Here is a 15,655-nt window from a genome sequence, read left to right on the forward strand (position 1 = left end):
AGAATAAATCTTTTGCATAATCCACCATCAAGAGGACCATCAATTGGATACATACCAAAGAGGTAGCCCACATGGCTGACTATGTGGCCCTTGGAAAGAGTGCGCAGTAAAGGAGCTCCATTTTTAATACCCCATTAATAGAGGAAGGTCCTCATCTCTTAGAATGGGGAGCAGTCATAATGACCACCTCCTGCTTTGAAGGACCTGACAAACCCATGTTATAGAAACCCATTGATGTGAGTGGACACCGCGTAATACTTCACTTCTCCTGTGGTGGCGCCGCAGGGAAATTAAACACCTACTGCCAAGTAGAAGTTGTCAGGAAGGCAAAAACCCCAAGAAACAAAGCAGTGAGTGGGAGTCATGAAAATGATTTGGGGGGGAAAGCAAAAAAAAAAGAAGCCCTTTCTTTCCTGGATGGCAAAACCCAATACAGTAATGGTGGGCTCCACTTAGATATTTGTTATTGGGTGACCTATAACTTTTTCTTTTCTAGGACCGCTCCCCTATATAGTTCCCATGTTATAGAGTAGCTGCATCTGTGTGTAGCAGAGCTGTGCCAGGATGTGACATCTATGAAGAGTCCCCCAGAAGTGCTGAAATGAGGCAGAAGTGACAGCGCGTGTTATAGAGTAGCCCCCTGCTGCCCCTCTTCCTGCCTCCAGGGCAACATTTCATATGAATCCCCCCAAAGACAGACTATAAGGACATCGGTGGACCTTACCGGGCTGCCAACTTCTCTGTGTGTAGAAAACTCACCTCCACTAAAAGTCCAGGGTCTGTGTTTACACTGGTTAATTTTACACCATTCATCCCTCCCTCATAAACTGCAGAGCCATCTATCCTGTCACTGTTTGTTAAACAACTTTTGGGGGATTTCTTTTAGCCCTGGACAGTGTCATAACTTCTGTTATTTTGACATAGTAGTAGTAGTTTTAATACTTACTTTTGGAAGCACAGAAGATTGTAATCTATAAATTGTTTAAATTGTTACATTTATTGTAGTGTAAGACAACTTGTCCTTTGCCATAAATATGTACTTTTTTTACCTGGTGTAAATGCCGCCGTTCTCCTGAATCCGGCGATGTTTTCCTTTTTTTCCTGCGCCTTTCCTGTCCTGAGATATGGCCTCCTCTTTCCTGTATATAAATTTAGTCTTGTTAGCCAAGTGGGAGTCGTCCTCACCTCTATTCAGTGGGCGTGTTCCTTAGAACCAGGCCCAGATGGCTAAAAGTAAAGAAGAGGCCATATCTCAGGAACGGAGAGGCGCAGGAAAAAAAGAAAAACATCGCCAGATTCTGGAGAACAGTGGCATTTACACAACATAAAAATACCTACAATACTGTGCAAAGCCGGTGTGGAAAAATAACGAATAATGCTTTCAGCGTATTCATCCAGATCTGACTTTGGCTATAGGTGGTGAATCCATTGCTGGTATATTAGGGAATTTCATAGGGAGCAATGACTTAATTTAATTCTGGAGGAAAGTTGTTGGATTTTAGCAGCTTATCCTCTTTCTCCCTAATTCCAGCCCAGGACCTGACACTATTTTGCCAGACAATGCAGGTCATACTGTAGGGTGGGAAAAAACAACAGTGCCAGGAGGCAGCCAAAAATTGGCCTCAAATAACCATTGAGTCATGTAGATTTCGGTTGCATTTTATTTTTTCACCATAAATATTACCCCTTTTCCATTTGCAATATGGCACCATGGGCCGCATCTTACCCCTCTCCCAGTCTTATGTTCATGAAAATTAAAAGTTCTGTTAAATTTAAGGCTTCATTTAGAAAAACATTTCCAGTCCTGATGATTTTGCCTCTGCAGCTTCTCTGCTGTTTTGCTGACCACATTAAATAGGAAGGACATGAATTCAAGTAACTTTCCTTATCGTCACTGTTTACTTGACCCGTCCAAAATATTCTCAGGGCTGAACCTCCGTCTAATGACCAATCAACAGGATTTCAACACAGTTCCCATAAATGTGTAGACACATTGGAAATAGTCCAAAATATCACTTCTGGGATTTCCTCATATCGGGGCTGAACGTCTGTTACATGGAGCCCACCCCGGACAGATTGTGGACCCTGCACTGGACTCAGAGTGGATCCTAATGAGAAGAGCAGAAAATACAAGAAAAAAAAAACAAATAAATCTTATTAGCATTCATTAGTAGTTAAGATTATGCATAAGATTCACAATAGAAAATGCACAGAAGACAGGGGGCGCTACACTATATTCAGTACTACAACTTTTTGGGCTATGGGGACAAACATGAGGCTGAGAGAAAGGACCAATGAGCAGGGACAGAGTTACCTCTAGGCACAGAGGGAGGAAAGAAATCTGCTGAATGGACAGTTTACATAGAAATACAAGGAGGAACAATGTGTTCTCACTGGTAAAACATATTAATATGCTAATTAGATGCTGCAGGAATTAGAGGAGCAAACAGTAGGAGAGACCACAAAGGAGGGTACCCAGGAGGGACAAGGTGACGGCTGAGAAGAAGAAGAAGAACACCCAGGAGGGACAAGGTGATGGCTGAAAAAAAATAGAACACCCAGGAGGGACACGGTGACAACCGAAAATAAGGAGAATACCCAGGAGGGATAAGGTGATGGCTGAAAAGAAGTAGAATACCCAGGAAGGACAAGGTGCCAGCTGCAGAGGAAAGAGAATACCCAGGAGGGACAAGGTGATGGCTGAGAAGAAGAAGAACACCCACGAGGCTTAAGGTGATGGCTGAAAAAAAGGAGACTACCCAGGAGGGACCAGATGATGGCTGAAAACAAGGAGAACACCCAGGAGGGACAAGGTGATGGATGAAAAGAAGAAGAACACCCAGGAGGGACAAGGTGACAGCTGAAAAGAAGGAGAACACCCAGGAGAGACAAACTCAACATGACAGCTGAAAAGAAGAAGAATACCGATGAGGGACAAGGTGACAGCTGAGAAGAAGAAGAACACCCAGGAGGTACAAGGTGACAGCTGAAAAAAAGGAGAATACCCAGGAGGGATAAGGTGATGGCTGAAAAGAAGAAGAACACCCAGGAGGGACAAGGTGATGGCTGAGAAGAAGAAGAAGAACACCCAGGAGGGACAAGGTGATGGCTGAGAAGAAGAAGAAGAACACCCAGGAGGGACAAGGTGATGGCTGAGAAGAAGAAGAAGAACACCCAGGAGGGACAAGGTGATGGCTGAAAAAAAATAGAACACCCAGGAGGGACACGGTGACAACCGAAAATAAGGAGAATACCCAGGAGGGATAAGGTGATGGCTGAAAAGAAGTAGAATACCCAGGAAGGACAAGGTGCCAGCTGCAGAGGAAAGAGAATACCCAGGAGGGACAAGGTGATGGCTGAGAAGAAGAAGAACACCCACGAGGCTTAAGGTGATGGCTGAAAAAAAGGAGACTACCCAGGAGGGACCAGATGATGGCTGAAAACAAGGAGAACACCCAGGAGGGACAAGGTGATGGATGAAAAGAAGAAGAACACCCAGGAGGGACAAGGTGACAGCTGAAAAGAAGGAGAACACCCAGGAGAGACAAACTCAACATGACAGCTGAAAAGAAGAAGAATACCGATGAGGGACAAGGTGACAGCTGAGAAGAAGAAGAACACCCAGGAGGTACAAGGTGACAGCTGAAAAAAAGGAGAATACCCAGAAGGGACAAGGAGAAAGCTGCAGAGGAAAGAGGACACCCAGGAGGGACAAAGTGATGGCTGAAAATAAGAATACCCAGGACGATCAAGGGGATGGTTGAAAAGAAGGAGAACACCCAGGAGGGACAAGGTGATGGATGAAAAGAAGAAGAACACCCAGGAGGGACAAGGTGACAGCTGAAAAGAAGGAGAACACCCAGGAGGGACAAGGTGACAGCTGAAAAAAGGAGAATACCCAGAAGGGACAAGGAGAAAGCTGCAGAGGAAAGAGGACACCTGGAGGGACAAGGTGCCAGCTGCAGAGGAAAGGGGACACCCAGGAGGGACAAGGTGAAGGCTGAAAAGAAGAATACCCAGGAGGAGCAAGGTGACTGTTGAAAATAATAACACCAAGGATGGGCAAGGTGACAGCTGAAAAAATGAGAATACCCAGAAGGGACAAGGAGAAAGCTGCAGTGGAAAGAGGACACCCAGGAGGGACACGGTGCCGACGCAGAGGAAAGAGGACACCCAGGAAGGACAAGGTGACGGCTGAAAATAAGAATACCCAGGACGATCAAGGTGATGGTTGAAAAGAACGAGAACACCCAGGAGGGACAAGGTGATGGATGAAAAGAAGAAGAACACCCAGGAGGGACAAGGTGACAGCTGAAAAGAAGGAGAACACCCAGGAGGGACAAGGTGCCAACGCAGAGGAAAGAGGACACCCAGGAAGGACAAGGTGACGGCTGAAAATAAGAATACCCAGGACAATCAAGGTGATGGTTGAAAAGAAGGAGAACACCCAGGAGGGACAAGGTGACATCTGAAAAAAGGAGAATACCCAGGAGGTACAAGGAGAAAGCTGCAGTGGAAAGAGGACACCCAGGAGGGACAAGGTGCTGACGCAGAGGAAAGAGGACACTCAGGAAGGACAAGGTAACGGCTGAAAATATGAATACCCAGGACGATCAAGGTGATGGTTGAAAAGGAGAACACCCAGGAGGGACAAGGTGGCATCTGAAAAAGGAGAAAACCCAGGAGGGACAAGGTAACAGCTGCAGAGGAAAGAGGACACCCGGGGGGACAAGGTGCCGGCTGCAGAGGAAGGGGGACACCCAGAAGTGACAATGTGAATCCTGAAAAGAAGAATACCCAGGAGGAGCAAGGTGATGGTTGAAAATAATGAGACCACCAAGGATGGACAAGGTGACAGGTGAAAAAAAAAAGAATACCCAGGAGGGACAAGAGAAAGCTGCAGAGGAAAGAGGACACCCAGGAGGGACAAGGTGATGGCTGAAAATAAGAATACCCAGGACAATCAAGGTAATGGTTGAAAAGAAGAACCCCCCAGGAGGGACAAGGTGATGGCTGAAAAAATGAGAAAACCCAGGAGGGACAAGGTGACAGCTGCAGAGGAAAGGGGACACCCAGGAGGGACAAGGTGAATCCTTAAAAGAAGAATACCCAGGAGGAGCAAGGTGACATTTGAAAATAATGAGAACACCAAGGATGGACAAGGTGACAGCTGAAAAAAAGGAGAATACCCAGGAGGGACAAGGAGAAAGCTGCAGAGGAAAGAGGACACCTAGGAGGGACAAGGTGCCGATGCATAGGAAAGAGGACACCCAGGAAGGACAAGGTGATGACTGAAAATAAGAATACCCAGGACGATCAAGGTGATGGTTGAAAAGAAGGAGAACCTCCAGGAGGGACAAGGTGACAGCTGCAGTGGAAAGAGGACACCCGGAGGGACAAGGTGCCAGCTGCAGAGGAAAGGGGACGCCAAGTAGGGGCAAGGTGAAGGCTGAAAAGAAGAATACCCAGGAGGAGCAAGGTGGCGGTTGAAAATAATGAGAACACCAAGGAGGGACAAGGTGATGGCTGAGAAGAAGAAGAACACCCAGGAGGGACAAGATGACCACTGAAAAGAAGGATAATACCCATGAAGGACAAGGTGACAGTTGAAAAGAAGGCGAACCCCCCGGAGGGACAAGGTGACAGTTGAGAAGAAGAAGAACACACAGGAGGGACAAGGTGACAGCTGCAGAGGAAAGAGGACATCCGGGAGGGACAACATCCAGCTGCAGAGAAGGAGGAAAATAGGAGGGATAAAGGGAAAGACTGCAGAGGAAAAGAACACTTGGGAGGAACAAGGAAGAAACTGCAAATAAGGACAATCAGGATGAACAAATGGAAGGTTGGAGAGGAGAAGGACACTGACAAGGGGAGGGCTGCAGTGGAGGAGGATAACCAGAAAAGGACAAGGGGGATGTCTGCAGAGCAGAAGGAAACCCAGGAGGAACAAGTTGAAGATTGCAGAGTGGGATGACCCTCAGGAGGATTAATAGGAAGGTTGAAGAGGATAAGGAGACCCAGGAAGATTAAGGGGAAGACGGCAGAACAGAAGTACACCTGGGAGGAACAAAAAGAAGACCACAAAGAGGTTCAGCAAAAAGGTTGCAGAGGAGGTAAGGACAAGGGAAAAAATGGTGATGAGGAGGATACCCAGGAGAGACAAGATGAAGGCTGCAGAGAAGCATGAGATTCTAGAGAAACAAGGAGGGTTTCAGGGGAGCAAAGATACACAGGAGAAATAAGAGAAGACTAAAGAGGAGGATATTCATGGAAGGACAAGTGAAGAGTGTAGGATAGAAAGACACACAGAAGGAGCAGAGGAACGTCTGGGAAAAGGGTTACACTTAGAAGGGACAAATGAAATATTGAGGAGGGGGAAGGAGGAATAAGAGAAGACTTCAAAGAAGGAGGACTCCAAGGGAGGGACAATTGGGGGATTGCAGAGGAGGAAGACACCCAGAAAATCACCAAGGATAGTCTGCAGAAGGAAGACATCCAGAAGGGACAAGTGAATGACTGCAGAGGAGTAAGTCAACAAAACAAGAGAAAACTGCAGAAGAGGAGTTCATGGAAGTGAAACAAGGGAAAGATGTAGAGAAAAAGGATATCCAGAAAGGGACAAGGGGTAGTCAGCAGAAGAAAATGACACCCAGGAACTTCAAGGAAAGGCTACATAAGAGAAAGACTTCCATGAAAAACAATGGGAAGGCTGTAGAGAAGGAGTCCACCCAGGAGGAACTGGAGCGCCCCCACTGCCGCAGGGCCGAGGGGTACCCGGTACCGGGCCTCTCTGTCGCAGTTCTGGGGTTGTCACGGTGGCTAGACCCGGCCCGTGACCCTGCTGAGGGGCGTCCAATGAAGGTGGAGAGTGATGTTGTTGTGGTGTGGTGCAGGTCGCGGTGAATAACGAGGACACCAGGTTGCAGTCTCTTTACCTCTTTACTGAAGGCTTCAGGATCCTCAGTCCAGAATACGGTTAACCAGGCTACCTGAGTCCGGCCGGTCCGATGGCACCTCCAGAGTTCCCTTTGCAGGTGGAAATCTGTGCATACCTTCTAGCGCTTGTGTGTTGTGGTCCTCCCCTGCTGTGCTTACGGGATATTCCCCACAACTGTTGTGTCTGTTTCTGAAGTTCCCTCACAACTCGATTATGATGTTCTTCTTCGTCCCCCCAGATGATAAGGCTAGGACGCACCCGTATGACGGGTAGGCTCGGAGCTCTTCCGGGACCCTAGTGTCGCCCCTCTCCAAATGTTGCCCCCTATGTCTTCTTAGGTGATTTGAGTGAGACAGCCCGCCTATAACTGACTGTCCTGCCGTAGGTTTGAAGTAAGGCCTGGAGCTCAATACTTCCTCGGTGTTTCCGGCCACCGGCTACGCGCCTCAGTAGGATGTTGCCTCGTCTTACAGCACGACTCCTACTGGTATTTCTCCTTGTTGCGTTGATCTCGTTTCTCACTCAGCACAATAAACCTCGCTTCTTGTCCTTTCTTGGGGTACCGCCGCGATGAAGTGCAGGCGAGGTCCCATAACGTTCCTTCTGTTCGCTAGGCCTCTATCAGGATCCCACCCCTGACAGGGACCCCCCTGAATCTTCCCCTGCAACACCCTCTGCCACAGGATGTTGCCTGGTTCCAACCCAGTCAGCTTTCTGTCTAACTTCCTATCTAACCCCCAGTTTTACCAGATTGTGAGGAGTGGCCTAATACATAGCACCCTTAGCTCCCCCTGGAGGCCAGACTGTGAAGTGTATTGGTGTCTGTGATACCTGGTCAGGTGAACTCCTTCAGTGCCATCAGACGTACCATAGCCCCCCTTAGCGGCGGAGCATCAGTACTGCAACGACCAGGACTCTGGGGCGCTGCAGAACCAAGGACAAGACTTCAGTGGGGTAGGTGTCACCCTGGGAGAGGCAAGGAGAAGCCTACAGTTGGGGAGGACACCTAGGAAGGACAAGTGAAGGTTGCAGAGAAGAAAGAAGCTCAAGAGAATCAATAGCAAGGTTGCAGAGAAGACATTGAGAATGGTCAAGGGGAAGGTTGCGGTGGAGGAGGATACCCATGGATGAACAAGGCCTCAGTGGTCAGGTCACTGGTGGTCACAGGGGTCCTATTCCAAGTTCAGGTTATAGATGTGACAGTTTGGAGAACCCCTTTAAATGTTATTGATCATGACTTTCTTTCCCAGTGACATAATTTATAGAAATATTTTGAGCGTCTTTGAAAGGTCGCCAAGAAAAACGTGGCTAATATGAGATTGATAGAAAAGTTCAGGTAGAAGATAAAGCAGAAGGATCTCATCAGTAATTTCTGCACACATCACCGGGTACTGATGTATTCGTTCATTACCCGAGGAGTACCTTTCCACTCCACAGACATTTCTGAAATATGAATTAGAAAAGGTTAACAGCCCATAGGACGCTGAGCCGCTCCGCTCCATCATGCCACAATTGTGGTCCTTGCATGGATTGCTGCATTATTTTACCGTCTCTTAGCAACTGTATCCTCTGACTATTCAACAGCCGCGCAAGGACGCGACTCTGAACTTCAACACAATTCAGTTTTATGGAACAAAAAGTGATTTCTGTCAAGTATCTCCGCAGAAAAGAAGAACATCCTTAAAGGGCCTCTGTGCTGTGCAATTCTGAAACTGACTGAAATGTAGCCAACTTTATTGTACCAGAGACATTTCAGGGATTTATACAGGGTAGAAGCAGAAATATTTCATTGATGGGAACGTGTCACCAGAAAATGACATTTAAAGAAATTTTTTGTTATAAATACATTTTTTTAAAATTTGTGATTTTTTTTTAATTTTTTTTATTTATTTTCTGGCTAGGCATTTAGAAAATTTTGAAAATCTATACTGCAGTTCTCACACCGGCCACTAGAGCACACAATAGACTGACACATTCTGTTTTATATAGTTCACTCTTCAGCTTTGCTGTATAGACTGGGACAGAATGATCAGAGTCACCTAATAATTACTAAAATTATATTGTGTGAAAATTACTGATAGCGCTATTGTACTGCTGGAAAACTAGGTAAAGCAGAATAGTAATGCAGCGCCCCAGAGACCTGGTCGTTGCAGTAACATCGCTCCGCCGCTAAGGGGAGTGATGGTACGTCTGATGGCACTGAAGGAGTTCACCTGACCAGGTATCACAGACACCAATACACTTCACAGTCTGGCCTCCAGGGGGAGCTAAGGGCACTATGTATTAGGCCACTCCTCACAATCTGGTAAAACTGGGGGTTAGATAGGAAGTTTGACAGAAGCTGACTGGGTTGGAACCAGGCAACATCCTGTGGCAGAGGGTGTTGCAGGGGAAGATTCAGGGGGGTCCCTGTCAGGGGTGGGATCCTGATAGAGGCCTAGCGAACAGAAAGAACGTTACGGGACCGCGCCTGCACTTCATAGCGGCGGTATCTCAAGAAAGGACAAGAAGCGAGGTTTATTGTGAAGAGTGAGAAACGAGATCAAAGCAACAAGGAGAAAACACCAGTAGGAGTCGTGCTGTAAGATCGAGGCAACATCCTACTGAGGCGTGTAGCCGGTGGCCGTAAACGCCGAGGAAGTACTGGCTCCAAGCCTTACTTCAAACCAACGGCAGGACAGTCAGTTATAGGCGGGCTGTCTCACCTAAATCACCTAAGCAGACATAGGGGGCAACAGTAGGAGAGGGGCGACTCTAGGGTCCCGGAAGAACTCCAGGCCTACCCGTCATACGGGTGCGTCCTAGCCATATCATCTGGGGGACGGAGAAGAACATCAGAATCAGTTGTGAGGGAACATCAGAAACAGACACAACAGTTGTGAGGACTATCCCGTGGTGCTCAGCAGGGAAGGACTACAACACACAAGCGCTAGAAGGAAGGCACAGATTTCCACCTGCAAAGGGAACTCTGGAGGTGCCATCGGACCGGCCGGTCTCAGACAGCCCTGTTAACCGTACTCTGGATTGAGGATCCTGAAGCCTTCAGTAAAGAGGTAAAGAGACTGCAACCCTGTGTCCACGTTATTCATCGCACCCTGCACCACACATTATCACTCTCAACTTTTACTGGACGCCCCTTAGCAGGGTCACGGACTGGGTCTAGCCACCGTGACAATCCCAGAACTGAGACAGAGAGGCCCGGTACTGGGTACCCCTCGGCCCTGCGACAGTGGGGGCGCTCCAACTTGGCGTCACGAACAGGATCTACTTAAGCCTGAAGAATCAGGTCATGTGTGCCTTGGAACTGTGATTTATTGTGCTTGGACTGTGACTTATTGCAAAGACTGTGTATTGCCACTTGCCGCCAAAAGTTCCCGCCAAAACCGCTGCCATTGCAGCGCCACGGGGAGCGCAGAGGAAGAAGGGCGTGCCATGGGAGGAGACTACCAAAGCGGCGCCAAAAGCGGCGACCGCCCCCTCCGACTACTGCTGCGAGATGACGACCTGCCCAGAAGCAGAGGAGAACCACCCCCTGATTTGCAACGGCGGGAACGAGGTGGAGAAGGAGCCCCACCCTGGAGAAATGGCGGAGCCAGGTGCATGTACATCCATCAAATGCAGGACAACGAAGATGATCAGCAAGTGCCCGAGCGACGGCAAAGTGATCCCGGCCTGTCCTCGTCCACTGGAGACGGACCCGAGTCCACTGCAGCTGGAGGACCCGGACCTCTCGGCGCCATGGGCGGCGGAGCCGAGCCAGCCCATCCTGAACCTGGAGCCAGCCGATGCGAAGCAATGGGGGTCGGAGCTGCATCAGGAGACCGCCCTGGAGGAACCGCAGTCCGGGCTGCAGCCGATTCCAGTGTCCTTGTCAACGGAACAGATCGACATCGGTGGAATCACATCAGACGCATGTATGGAAAGCGTCCCTGCTCCCCCGACCGATCCTGCTCTCCTGACCGACCCTGCTCCCGTGACCGCTCCCCAGCCCGACAATAACTGAGTTTTCACCGCTGAGCTAGTGATACTGACCCCAGGCACCATGGAGAAGCTGGTGCCTCCGCTACCAACCACGATGGGGGAACCGCTAGATGTGAGCTCAGAGGGGGTGACCTTCCAATGGGACACCCCGCGGATCGGGCCAGACGGGGCCAGGCAGGAGGGCCTCAGCATTGCTGCGCTCACCTGGGAACAGTATAAACAATGCTTAATTCGACAATGGCAAAACCGAAGGGAGACAGAACCAAATGACCCACCGAGAGTACAGAGATCAAAGACTGAACACAACAGGAGGAACCCGGTCAGGCAGGGGACTGTACTAGCCTTCCACCCGAAGCGGGGTTGGGGCTCTATACAGGAACCGGGACTACCGACTGACATCTTCTTTACCAGCTACAATGTAAAAACTCCATCCCGCAATCGATATGACAAACAGCTACCATGTAAAGGGGACCAGGTGACCTACACCCGCCACCGGAGCGCGCAGGGGTGGTGCGATCGAGACGTCCAACAGTGTGAGCCGGTAGTAGCACCACCCGCTGTCCCACTGACGACCAACCCTGATTTGACCAACCCCACTACTGTTGCTACGGTGTGTATTTTTGCTGCCACTGAACTTGCAACCACAGCCGATAATCGAATCCAGACACCGGGTGATCTGGCCGTGTCTGGGAGACCAACTAATCATACTGGAACCGCACCCGCCGAGAACAGAAGGCCACAACCTACCCGGCCGGCGAGTGTCCGCCACCAATTGATGCAGTGTAACCTTCTATGAGGATAAACCTCGGAACCACGAAGATGTAAATACAGTAGTTAACTGTTTCTCTTTTTGTGTTTCTCTGCTGCTATAACCCGACTAGGGTTAACTCTTAAAGGGATCCCTTAGTTTAACCGGGATTCCTATTTTTGCTTTTTTGTTTTGTTTCCTGTTTATCACTGTTGAAAAGAACTGCTGGATCAAAAACACTGCATGATTACAAACTTATTGTAAATAGTTTGCACCTTCTTAAAGGTGCCCCCTACTGGTTTTACAAGAAAAAGGACTCTTTGTGAAGAAACTGTTCCTGGAAACATTACAGAAATTCCTGCTGCAAACGGATTTGCAGCCTGAGAGGTTGCGCTACCTCGGAGAGACTTGGTTCCCTCTTAAAGGGAACGTTCACCAATAGCAGTTAAAGTATAATGTTGCCTTAAAAGAAGTAGTAATAATGTTTATATGTAAAAGTAATAGGTAGTTAGTTAATTATAAGAAAATGTTTGATAATGTTGCTAGGGATTGAGGACAAGGAAGTGAACCCGTACGGGGTTAGTTGGTGAGTCCTCCTAGGAGCCATACAGAGATGGCTCAGTGATCTTGTGCTGAGAGAAGGTTGATAAGTCCTATACTGTGTATAGAAAGGGAAAGGCAGTAGGCCCAGACGAGGAACTAGGCGATCCTGCAAAAGAACGAGAGGCAGTAGGCCTGGGGCAGATAGACAGGCGGTCCTGCGAATGTAAAGTTGGAAAAATGAAGAAAAGTTGATTAGCATTGTAGTGTTTTATAGTAAGCCTTTAGTGGATTCAGCTTATACGTCCTTAGAGGCAAAGTTAAATTATTGTTCAGTAATTGCACTAAGTAGAATACCCGGCTGGGTAATAGAAGTTATTTATGGTATGTTATTTAAAATATTTAACCATGTTTGTAACGTTTAAGAGTCCATACCTCCCATAAAGGGAAGCACTGTTCTTATTACTTATTACTTGTTATTGCATTTCAAAATTGTATGTCTTTTTGCTGACATGTATTGTTGTTTTCTTCCCAGTCCAGGAGTACTGGATTTAACCGGGGGGGAGTGCAGCGCCCCAGAGACCTGGTCGTTGCAGTAACATCGCTCCGCCGCTAAGGGGAGTGATGGTACATCTGATGGCACTGAAGGAGTTCACCTGACCAGGTATCACAGACACCAATACACTTCATAGTCTGGCCTCCAGGGGGAGCAAAGGGCACTATGCATTAGGCCACTCCTCACAATCTGGTAAAACTGGGGGTTAGATAGGAAGTTAGACAGAAAGCTGACTGGGTTGGAACCAGGCAACATCCTGTGGCAGAGGGTGTTGCAGGGGAAGATTCAGGGGGGTCTGTTATGACCTGGTGGGTACGGAGCGGTACTGAGATGACCTGGTGGGCAAAACCAATCATGGACTCGCTACGGAGCAGCACTGAAATGACCTGGTGGGTAAAACAAAAATAGGACTAGCTCTGAGGAGGTGGTAACTTTACTGACCGCAATCCCTACTCCTAACACCTACACTAGAAATAGCCGTGGAGCGTACCTAACTCTGCCTAGACGCCTCTGCACAGCCTAAGAACTAGCTACCACTGAAGATGGAAACGGAAAGCTATCTCGCCTCAGAGAAACCCCCAAAGGAAGATAGCCCCCCACAAATATTGACGGTGAGTGGAGAGGGAAATGACAAACTCAGAAATGAAACTAGATTTTTTTAGCAAAGGAGGCCAATACTATCTAAATAGACGGAGATAGAAAAGGTTGCTGTGCGGTCAGTATAAAAACTAAAAGTCCACGCAGAGTTTACAAAAATAACCACCACACCGACTCACGGTGTGGAGGGGCAAATCTGCGACCCCAGAGCTTCCAACTAGCCGGAATATTTCATAATGACAAGCTGGACAAAAGAAACATAAATTGAACTGAACAGAAGGTCATAAGCAGGGAAACACCCAAAAAGTAGCAGACTTATCTTAAGCTGAAAATGGAATGGCCAACAGAGAACTTCCAGGAAAGGACTGAATCCACAGGAAATACATTGACAGCTGGCATCCACTAAAGCCAAAAGCCCAGTTAAATAACAAGGCCAGGAAACCGATTAGTGAACGCAGCTGCTAAGTTCCACTTGAAACCACCAGAGGGAGCCCAAGAGCAGAACTCCCAAAAATACCATTCGCAACCACAGGATGGAGCCCAAGAACGGAATTCACAACAGGGGTCCCTGTCAGGGGTGGGATCCTGACAGAGGCCTAGCGAACAGAAAGAACGTTACGGGACCGCGCCTGCACTTCATAGCGGCGGTACCCCAAGAAAGGACAAGAAGCGAGGTTTATTGTGAAGAGTGAGAAACGAGATCAAAGCAACAAGGAGAAAACACCAGTAGGAGTCGTGCTGTAAGATCGAGGCAACATCCTACTGAGGCGTGTAGCCGGTGGCCAGAAACGCCGAGGAAGTACTGGCTCCATGCCTTACTTCAAACCAACGGCAGGACAGTCAGTTATAGGCGGGCTGTCTCACCTAAATCACCTAAGCAGACATAGGGGGCAACAGTGGGAGAGGGGCGACTCTAGGGTCCCGGAAGAACTTCAGGCCTACCCGTCATACGGGTGCGTCCTAGCCATATCATCTGGGAGACGGAGAAGAACATCAGAATCAGTTGTGAGGGAACATCAGAAACAGACACAACAGTTGTGAGGACTATCCCGTGGTGCTCAGCAGGGAAGGACTACAACACACAAGCGCTAGAAGGAAGGCACAGATTTCCACCTGCAAAGGGAACTCTGGAGGTGCCATCGGACCGGCCGGACTCAGACAGCCCTGTTAACCGTACTCTGGATTGAGGATCCTGAAGCCTTCAGTAAAGAGGTAAAGAGACTGCAACCCTGTGTCCTCGTTATTCATCGCACCCTGCACCACACATTATCACTCTCAACTTTTACTGGACGCCCCTTAGCAGGGTCACGGACCGGGTCTAGCCACCGTGACAATCCCAGAACCGAGACAGAGAGGCCCGGTACCGGGTACCCCTCGGCCCTGCGACAGTGGGGGCGCTCCAGTAACATTACAATCATCCACAACATTAAAGCCCTGCATTCTATGACACCTTTGTTCCATTGCTTCCAAGCTCTGGATCAGGTGTGTCTGGTTTGGTTTGTTTGTTGAGATAAGCTGGAGAAGGAAAAGTTTCTCGCCCAGGCCTGAGACCTGCTTTCTTTCCAGAAGGGTGGAGAGTCTTGTGTTTGGGCACAGAGATACCTGTTTGTGAACGGTTGGCTTGGCAGCTCTTTTTGAGGTTGGGTCTGGTGTTCAATAGAGTTGTCCATTGAGCCTGCAGCTGTAGGTATTTGTAATTAAAACAGTCCTTGGGGGATTGGAGTGTGGACTGTTATTGGGGGTCACGATGAACTGGACAGCGCAGGAAGCCACTCTGAGGGTGCTGGCATATGTAAATGATGTTACCATGTTGGTGTCCTTGGAGGGAGATGCAGAGTTGGAGATGTTGGATGTAGATTGCTATTCGGAGGCATTTGGGTCCAAGAACAACTGTAATAAGTGTGAGGGTCTTTGGCGGGGAGGGGGAAATCCTAGTTTTGATCTCCCGGACCGCTTTCCAGAGCCCCAAATTTCTGTACAAATTCTCACCATCCAGCAGGCTAGAGATTGCTTCTGAGAAGGTGAACCAATGGAAGAGTTGATCTTTGAACCTAAGGGAAAGGAGAAACCTTATGGACACCCAGGAGGGACAAGGTGACAGCTGCAGAGGAAAGAGGACATCCGGGAGGGACAACATTCAGCTGCAGAGATGGAGGAAAACAGGAGGGATAAAGGGAAAGACTGCAGAGGAAAAGAATGCCAGGGAGGAACAAGGAGGAAACTGCAAAAAAGGAGGACAATCAGATGAACAAATGGAAGGTTGGAGAGGAGTAGACCTACCTGCTCCCTTTTTTGA

At 48.5% G+C, this 15,655-nt stretch overlaps 1 protein-coding gene across 1 annotated transcript in view; it reads right to left on the minus strand.

Moving 5' to 3' along the window:
* Positions 1 to 763, minus strand: part of C6 (complement C6) — a 49,613-nt gene extending 48,850 nt beyond the window's left edge. The window contains exon 1 of the mRNA XM_077281412.1: positions 725 to 763. The gene's annotated coding sequence lies outside the window, so the exon portion shown is untranslated. The remainder of the gene's footprint in view (positions 1 to 724) is intronic.
* Positions 764 to 15,655: the final 14,892 nt, after the last annotated feature.

Source organism: Ranitomeya variabilis, chromosome 1 (genome assembly GCF_051348905.1).
Source record: "Ranitomeya variabilis isolate aRanVar5 chromosome 1, aRanVar5.hap1, whole genome shotgun sequence".
NCBI classification, from domain to species: Eukaryota; Metazoa; Chordata; class Amphibia; order Anura; family Dendrobatidae; genus Ranitomeya; species Ranitomeya variabilis.